General features: G+C 49.7%; 1 long non-coding RNA gene across 1 annotated transcript in view; it reads left to right on the top strand.

Moving 5' to 3' along the window:
• LOC117603460 (uncharacterized) overlaps positions 1–8,832 on the top strand; it is a 167,744-nt gene that overhangs the window by 117,158 nt on the left and 41,754 nt on the right. The gene's annotated exons all lie outside the window — the stretch shown is intronic.

Raw genomic sequence — 8,832 nt, forward strand, 5'->3', positions numbered from 1 at the left:
CAACGAGAAAAAGTTGTATAAAATAACGACGATTTTCTGACGTCGATAGAATAGCATTGAAACATTATTACGGGATCGTTTCCCTCTCCCCACTTTCCAAATGGTTATCGACGATCATTAAGCAGCGGCTTGATAATTAACTGCTAATTAATAGGCAGTTCGAAACGACGCCCACGTTTTCCTTTCTCGGCTTTGCTTTCGTGGCTCCAGCTTGTAGCCCATCGGCTTTCAGATCGTTTTGTGGAGCTACCGATAAGATCGGTTTCTGAACTCGCTCGAGTTTCGGATCGACGAGAGGGTTTTGTCGAATATCCAGATTCTTATCCTGCAGATTTGGTCGGCCAAGAAGGTCCAGCAAGCCACCGTATAAGGTCATTTGGACGATCGACGGTAGCTGGATAGCGTTACCGAATTCGGTGGCTCTCTTATTTATTCACCTGTTTACATTTCGTACAAGAACCTCGAAAATTATGCCGAATTCCAAGCTGCTAATTGCATAATAATGATCTCGGAGCGAGGAGAGAATACGTCATTGATTTCTGGACTGTCGTAGTTTTTCTCTTTCTAATTCACCCGAGTGAAGAATAATGCTTTCATCATCGTTTTACGACATCGTTTATAGTCTTTGATTGTACTATTCTTTTCGGGTTGAGCAATTAGTAAAAGTTGATGAAGGAATCATGAAAGGAAAGTAGAGCAATTTACCCCTCGGATGACGGACCATGGAGAATGCCCCAATTTTATCCCAAGTTTGAACCGCGATTGTCCTAAATTAAATATTATTTATCTCCTGATGATAAGTACCCGAATATTTCTCGAGTAACCGACGAATTCAGCAAAAACGATAACCAAAGCCTTGCTCGGATGTCCGCGAATCGCGAAGTCAGACGTGTCTGGATAATATATGGATCAAGGGCTAGCAAAACAGAGCGAGCCGTAGCAGGCATGAATTATCCATTCGATCGGCCCACCCGCTGGCGAGTTTCTTTTCTCGATTTTAAAAACACAGTATACAGGTCTGAGAAGCTCTTATCTGGGATATCGTAGACCGACACGATCGCGCTATATTATTACGCTGGCGAAGGTGTAACGTGCGGCTGCAAACTGCCCTAGAATTGGTCGAAAAACTCTGGCCAAAGCGAGATCGACGATGACAGCTGGAGGCTCGAGCCACTTAATGACCGTGGAATACATAATTACCTGAAAGAAGTCGCGACGCTTTCAACCGGATCTTATCTACCGGCCGTGATTACTTTCGCGCACCGATGAGACAACGAATTCTGCGAGTCATTAATTCAAAAGAGAAAGGAGAAGGTTGAAAGTAAAAAAAGATCTACTTTTACCGTGGAGCGATCGATGGAATCCAGGTTCCGGAATAAACGTATGGAACGGAATCGGCAAGGAATCGGCACGGGAATTTATGCCAATTTGTTTAGACTAGTCGGTCGTGGAACGAGAGACAGCACACGTCGCGGCGGCTGGAGTTTCGCTTTTGATTTGTGCCCTCGTTATGCGCACGCCGTGCGTGGCTCGATCGCCTAATTTCGTATTCCCGGGCCACGAGCGCGTAATTCCGCCTTAACGAATCTCACGAGCGAGATAGTCTGTAGGCAGGATCGACAACAACGGTATCGACGACCGAGCCCTCTGCCAGAACGGCCGGGCAAGGAGAAAACGAGCACGAGGAGGAAAGAAGCGGATGGAGCATAACAAGAAGAGGTAGCGAAAGAAGAAAACGAGGAGAAAGAAGGATTAAGAAAAAGTCGAGGCAAAAAGAGGCGGCGGGGGAGGTGGAGGAGATAGCGAAGGAGGTAAAAGGAGCTTCCTGTTCGGGGGCTCGTTAAATCCCGTCCTGGGCATCCCGAGAGGCGAGCGTTAACTCTGGCCCAATTAGCATACACAGCGCAGGCTACATCGCGGAATACACCTGCTTCTTGCCTCTTCTCTTACCCTCTCCGTCGCTCTTCCGACGCCCGCTTATTCACCGACTCGCTCTATCACGCTCTCTCGCAGGTTGCCGCGGCCCGGCTCGCAGGTGCCCCACCTGTTTCGTCTCGGAGAGTATGCGCGATGGCCCATGCGATTTACGTCGTTCGACGAACAGAAGAGAGGCCACCGTACGCTCGCGTACGCTGCTGCACCGGGACGCAGCCTGTCATCATTATATGCAGATATCAAGAACTCGGTGAAAAAGTTTATGAAGTTGTCGGCGACCACTTCGTAAGCAGCTGAATCCTCGGGGACACAGAGGTTGTCATTCAAAATCCGACCGATCCCGTACTTTTCGATTTTGTAAAACGGCTGTAATACATTCTGGAAGATAATCAGAGACAGTTGGAATATCGAATAGACCACATTGTCGCAGGGTAAACGTTTCTTATACAAAGTCATCTGTGGGCGCAGGTGAATATTACAGGCTAAAAAAGGAATTCCTCGAGAGTCGATGCTGGTCGCGTCGAGTCGCAGGTGAATTCGAAGGTCGAACGCGTATATAGGGCGAATTGAATTGGAACACTGGCCAGATTGCAGGTTACCGTGCTTTAAGCAGGTGCGCTGCGTTTCGTTTCTCCACGGCTGTTGAGGGTATCCAGGTTTTACGTAATTGTCCGAAGAAAATCGTAAATCGAGAAAACAATTACACGCGTTCAGCTTTCCTGGCGCGAGAAGAGGAGGATCGTTTTCATCGCGAAAGCGCGAGGACACGAGGGCTATGATGGAAGGAAGAGAGGGAGCCGAGCTGATGCTCGAACGGTCCAGAGTTGAACTCGCTTGACCCCGGTATGTTCACCCACACCGACGGTGCCCCAGGCCTCGTGTCGACTTCTCTCCTCTCCTCCCCTCTTCCCTCTGTTCTTTTTCTCTCCCCTGTCCCCTCGGCTGGACCCTGTGGCCAGCCACCTTCTGGCCCCTCAACCCTTCCCTCTTGGTTCCTATTCCTTTTTCTCGGCCGCGGTTTCAGACACTCAGCTTCGTTTGCTCGCTTTTCATCCTCTAATTCTTCCTTTTTCTCTCCCCCACTTTCGTCGGTCGCGGTGACCGCGAGCGAGCCGGTACAGGTGTCTGCCGCGCCTACCATCCAGCGCGAGGACGAGTCAAGGGGGAAAGGAAAGATCGACGGGACGGTAGACGCGAGGGAGGATGAAAAAAAGTCGAGATAGAAACGAAGAACCGGACTCTGCCCACAAAGGGACCTAATAATGAATCATAATGAGCGCGCGAGCCCGGCCTCTCTCCCTGGTCCGTGGGTTTAGCAGCGAGCCGACCGGCAGAGGCGTCACTTTCATATGCAAAACGCGCCCCGGCGACGATCGCGTCTCGCTTAAGCTCGTTACGCGCGATTTCGTTTCATCCGACCAGCAGAGTCTCTATCTACAATGGACGTAATCGCAAGTGTATCGAATTGCTTTCTAAAGATACCTACATCGAAGATTGAGAAGATATTACCAAGTTGGAAAGTATATCCCTTCTAATTCAATTAATGATAGACAGTACAAGCAATAAATATGTTATCCAATGGTTCAGTGATTCGGAAAAGGTCTACTTTTTCCTTCCGATACCATCTAGAAGGAAGAGTTCAAGCGATTTTATTGACTGGTCAGCGCGTAGGAAACGGGTTCCGATAAGATCGACGAATTTATTCAACATTTCCACGGTCGAGTTCTTCCGCTCAATCGGACGAACGAGTCGGATGGCAGAAGATACACGTGGAGATTACATTCCGAGCTGGGTAATGAGCGGATTTAAAATCATCGAGTATCGTTTACGCGAAGTTTCACGGCCGTCTTCGAGTACGAGGTGTACCGGCTGTCGGGATCGTTTCGGGAATCCTCGGAACGGATAATGTCGATGATGCATGGGTTAATACACGCTGTGGGCGATTATCGATTGGCCACGCGCCTCGATGCCGCCCTCGGACCATCCGCCAGAAACAATTCGGTCGAGAGCCCATAAAAACCCGAAGAAATGGTCCCGCGGTGCCGTGAAGAGTTGCGCAAAACGCCCACGTCTTCGGGTCCCACGTCGGACCTGTCAGAAGGAGATTTGACCCAGACGGTTTCACCTGTGCGTCGATCTAATTTACTGTTAGCCTTGAACCCTTTTTCTCGGTCTCGTTGCCCCGCCGAGGGATCAATTTTCTTCGCTCAGAAACACCAGACGTAAGCAAACGAAGACGTTGACCGAAGATTTATAGAACGTTGGCCTGGGTAGGCTCGATAGAAATCATTTATCTAAACTGGCTTTGAAAATTGAGAACATCTGCTACCCCTATGCTCGAGTAACGCGATCATCCGAGAGATTGCGAAGAAGCCTTTCTATACAGGTGACAGACACACAGGTGACACTGTTCCAAGCTTGATGCTTGAATTCTTCATTAGGGTCAACTACGGTTGACACACCGAGTTGTTTGACCAAAAATAGGCGAGAGAACTTCGAGTGACTTCACAGTCAGGTCGTGAGCGAAATCTTGAAGGAACCTTGTTCCATTTTTCGTCGGCACCCAAAGCAGAGATTCGGTGATCTCGAGTAATAAATTAACGCGAACGTCGGGACAGGGTAGAACGAACCACGTCACTCTTTGCGTTATTGTTACCATCTGTGTGAAAAGACTGCACGCAGAGATGAACACGGTTACGCAAGTGCGGGTTAATTGAAGGGAAACGCAGCGAGGGGCATAAAAACGGTAGCAGACAAGAACGGAATAACCTCGAAAATCGCGTGATCGCCCGCTTTCCCCGTTCGGTACTGGTAATTGGTCCCGAGCACGACGCTTCTCGTGGCGGCTGTGTACGGACGTACGAAACTCTACCTTCGGGCCACACTTAGCACCTTATCCACTTAGCCGCTTCTCACGGGCTGTTCCTCCTCATCTCCTTGCGCTTCTCCACGGCGTGTCTTGTTTTATAAGGATTTTTGCTCCGGGGGACGTGACACTGTCATGCCCGTTGCCCGGTCGAGAGAGGCTAGAGATCGGCGGGCAACGAGCGAGAAAAAGAGAGACACGGAGGAGCAACGGAGAGAAGGTGGAGAGAATTCGATGAGATCCGTGATGCCCGGCGTGCTCTCTCAACCGTCTCGAGAGCAGCAAACAGGGGAAGAGGAGGCCGACAAAAATTTCTGGAATTAATTCTCTGACCACTTTGACTCCAGCCCGGTGTCTTGACACTGGCACTTCTCTTTCTTTTTTCTCCGCTTGCCACGAGTCGCCACCTTTTCGCGTTTCCTTCAAGGAACCCGAGGGAGATATTCAGGATACCTTTCACAATTTCAAAGGAATTTCCTTACAAAGATACTTCTACTTCAAGCAAACTTCTTAAACTCAACGGTACGTTTCTACGAATTGAATGCAACCCTTATTATCGTTACTTCGCACGAAGGAAAGAGGAGAAGCAACGTCGAGCGTTGCTAACGAGTTGCAAAGTAGTCGCCGGATCCGGCCCGCCTCGGCGCATCGTCTCGAGGTTGCGCGCGGGAATCCATTACGCGGCTGAATCCCGCGGGAATAAATTTCCATAATATTTGGCAGGTTGACACGCCTCGCGAGACGGACTGACCCCGCCGCAGGCTACGGCCCACCTTCTTCTCCTCTTTCACGAGGAACGAGCTGCACGATCCTCACGATCGACGCCTCGATCGTTATCGAAATCGCGGCCCTCGGCCTCTTCCCGAATCCTCTCGATATCCACAGTCGTAGGAAGACGCGAGTGAGTCGAAAATAACCGGGCAAATTATATTTGAAATTAAAATAAGAAATGGCTATTTGAAATAACAGCTTGCGAACAAAGTTGCTAGGTCCCCGACAATGGGGATGAATTAATAAACAGAGAAGGGGGCCCTGTGAACGCCGTTTGACCGTGGTACCCCTAATTATCCTGCTGGCTCGATCGCACGCCTTAATGCCCGTCTGGTGGGCACACAAAACCGTCGTGCGAGCGTGTTGCGCGCGTGGGCCGGACGTGGCGGGCATACGGCTCGCTCCTTGCACTCTCTCCTCGCGTTCAGATGTTAATAATGTTAATGGGCCGGAGGTTAAGCTTATCTGTCATGCAGCACCTCAATAGAGAAACGCGTTCCTTGCTCGCCGAGTCTGTTCACCGGTTCGCGAGGAGAAGGGCCCAAAAGAGGCCGATCCGAAACACCGGGTGGATGGTATTAATCTTGGGCAAGGATTCGCGTGGACCTCGGGCCCATTAAGTGGACACGAGTTTCGTGTTAGGGGTGTCTTTTTCTTCCGAGATTAATAATCGTATTTTTAAAGCAGCCACTTTGGTGTGACGCATGGGGTGGCTCCGATGCAAATAAGTTTTGCAAGATAAATGTTTGATTTGAAAAAGGAAGATGGTACTTTAAACGAAGAGATGATTTATACAAAATTCTTTTATTAGATCGTATGGTAGATACATTATTGTCGATATCAGAGGAGGGATCGTTTCTGGTATTAATTGCGATAAAATCGTACCGTGTTAAAATTCCCATATACGAAATTCCATATACGATGGTAATGGTGGTTTATTGCTTAGCAAAGTATCGATATTTTCTCGTTACCCTGCGGCGGGTGGCCATCGTGGATCGTTGAATTCCAGCGATTCGGCGATGGGCTCTTTGATCGTGCGTACCTTTCAACGGAGAGCCCGAGGCGTCGTCGCAACCTTTGGAACCTCGTGGGCCCGTCACGGGGCCCGGTAAGGGGTTGCTCGACCCTCGGTACCGTTTCGGGTCGCCGAGATGCTCGTTGCACGTCCCGTGGTATCTCCGCTGAAAATCGAGCCTGATTGCGCGTCATGAATTATCTCGATTCCCTTGGAATTCTTCGATTGAAAAATCGCGCCTAGGACCTTGACTCGTGGCTCGCTGAAATCGCGCGGAACGCGTCGCAGACAAATCGCCGACGACTCCTTTCAGCAGCTTGACGAGCGAGCACAAAGCTGAAGATGTATCAGTCGTTGCGTTCCAACGAGATCGCCTAATAGTGGTCATTATTTATGTGGGGCTGCGTTAATGTTATCTCGAATCGGCGTGACCGGCACGCCGCGAGGACTCGTTGCGATTTCAACGGCGATGATTGCCGTTCGTGCGTTCCGTCCGCTAGCGATTCTATACCGGGTTATGCAAAAAAGGAGAAGAATCCCTTCGGAGTGCACCTGCAGGATCAGCTAGGTACATCGGCGAGAAGCGATTCCTCGGGGTAGATAAAAGTGGGGGGGCGGTTACCGAAATCCCGATCTCTTCCCGAATCTCGCGGTAGTTAACCGATGCATTAGCCTCGCGCGTGTTTCGATATCAAGCTGCAGTTGCAGCGGTCGCGCATAATCGACCGGTTAGCGCGAGCCAAGTGCATAAATCGAACTAACGGCGGAGCGGCTGCCTTCAAAGCGGTCTGACCAGGAACGAGCACCTTTTGTGTTTCATTTTTATTACCAGTTTCATCGTACACTCGTGATATTACAATCGTTATTGCATCATTCCAGCGTGCAGCAAAATAATACGGTAATAAAGTGCACAATGCGAATCAATTAATTACACGTTCCTTTGAAGACCGTTGATTCATAGAATCGGAATAAACAGCGGTGAACACGTTTTGAAGTTTTTCTAAAAATGTTCCAGTGTGTTTTTTGCATGTAACAAGGATGACGATAGATCGTCGAGACCACCTCGAAGGTTTAAATTCCTCCTTCTTCGTCCAGGTATCCACCTGTGGCCACTCTCTCCTCTCTACGGACAAATCATTCACGCTCGATTTTAATCCACCGTTCCCGCTCCCCTCGCGTTTCGATTCATAATTACCCGCTTTGCATTTCCTGGAGCGCAGCGCTATTCGCTCGCCTATAAAAGGTCCAGCTGTCCCAGATGATAAATCAAACGTTTCTCTGCACCTTGAATCCCATCGAGCGTGAGCTTAGAGAGAGGGAAGAGAGCGGTAAGGCCGCTGGCGGAGGAGGCTGCACTTCCTCACCGTCGGCAATCAGCACATGCTAATACGAATAATCCTAGGCCGCATGCTGGCAGGTAATTAGAATGGTGAGGGATGTCCACGAGCCACGTACAGTCGTTAATCGTCCCCGGTACGCGGACCGTGGATAGAATCGCGTTCGTCGAACGAAACGTTGCTTCTCCTTTAATCCGTACTCTTATAGGAACGTAATTCAGGTAATTTTTTATTAACCGATCAGAGGTCGTTTTTGGTAAAAACCGCTTTAGAATCGTCGATCAAACAACGAGGAGAGAACAAGGGTGGAGAGAGCTCGCTAAAAACTCTGCTAAAAGGCTCGCCACCTTGTAACCGACCGTACGAATTCATTCGGCAAATATATTTTTTGCGCGAGAGGGAGGTACACAGTTATCCACTTTTTGGCAATACCGGTTGTCCGGCAAGAAAAAGAAAGGTAGGCTATACTTTACACGTTCCGCGAGTCGGAGAGGCGGCTAAACACGTTCCAGCATGGAACACCGTTGATTCATTTTGCTCTTTTCACCTGGTCGACGCCTCGTTGGGCTTCGTTTAATGAATTCTTCTGGCGGTTCGCGGCTATCTAGCGTCGTACATCAAAAGGAACGAGCCTCGGGACGCGGTACGCGATTGATTATTCATTCGAGCGCGACGAACGACGACGGAACCTGGTGGCGGAAAAGTAACGACGACGTTGACCCCTTAAAAGCTCGACGAATTCCTCGTGGTACACGCGAGAACCAGGGGGACAATGTTTTATCGAAAAAATATTATTCCCTCGATGCTGGTCGCGGCCACCCTTGTCCGCGAACGTGTTCGCTCCCCGAGGGACTTTAGGTGCGAACATTCAGAGTCGTACATCAAAGCGACAGGACATCCGCGGCGAT

This window comes from Osmia lignaria, chromosome 4 (assembly GCF_051020975.1).
Source record: "Osmia lignaria lignaria isolate PbOS001 chromosome 4, iyOsmLign1, whole genome shotgun sequence".
Lineage (NCBI taxonomy): Eukaryota > Metazoa > Arthropoda > Insecta > Hymenoptera > Megachilidae > Osmia > Osmia lignaria.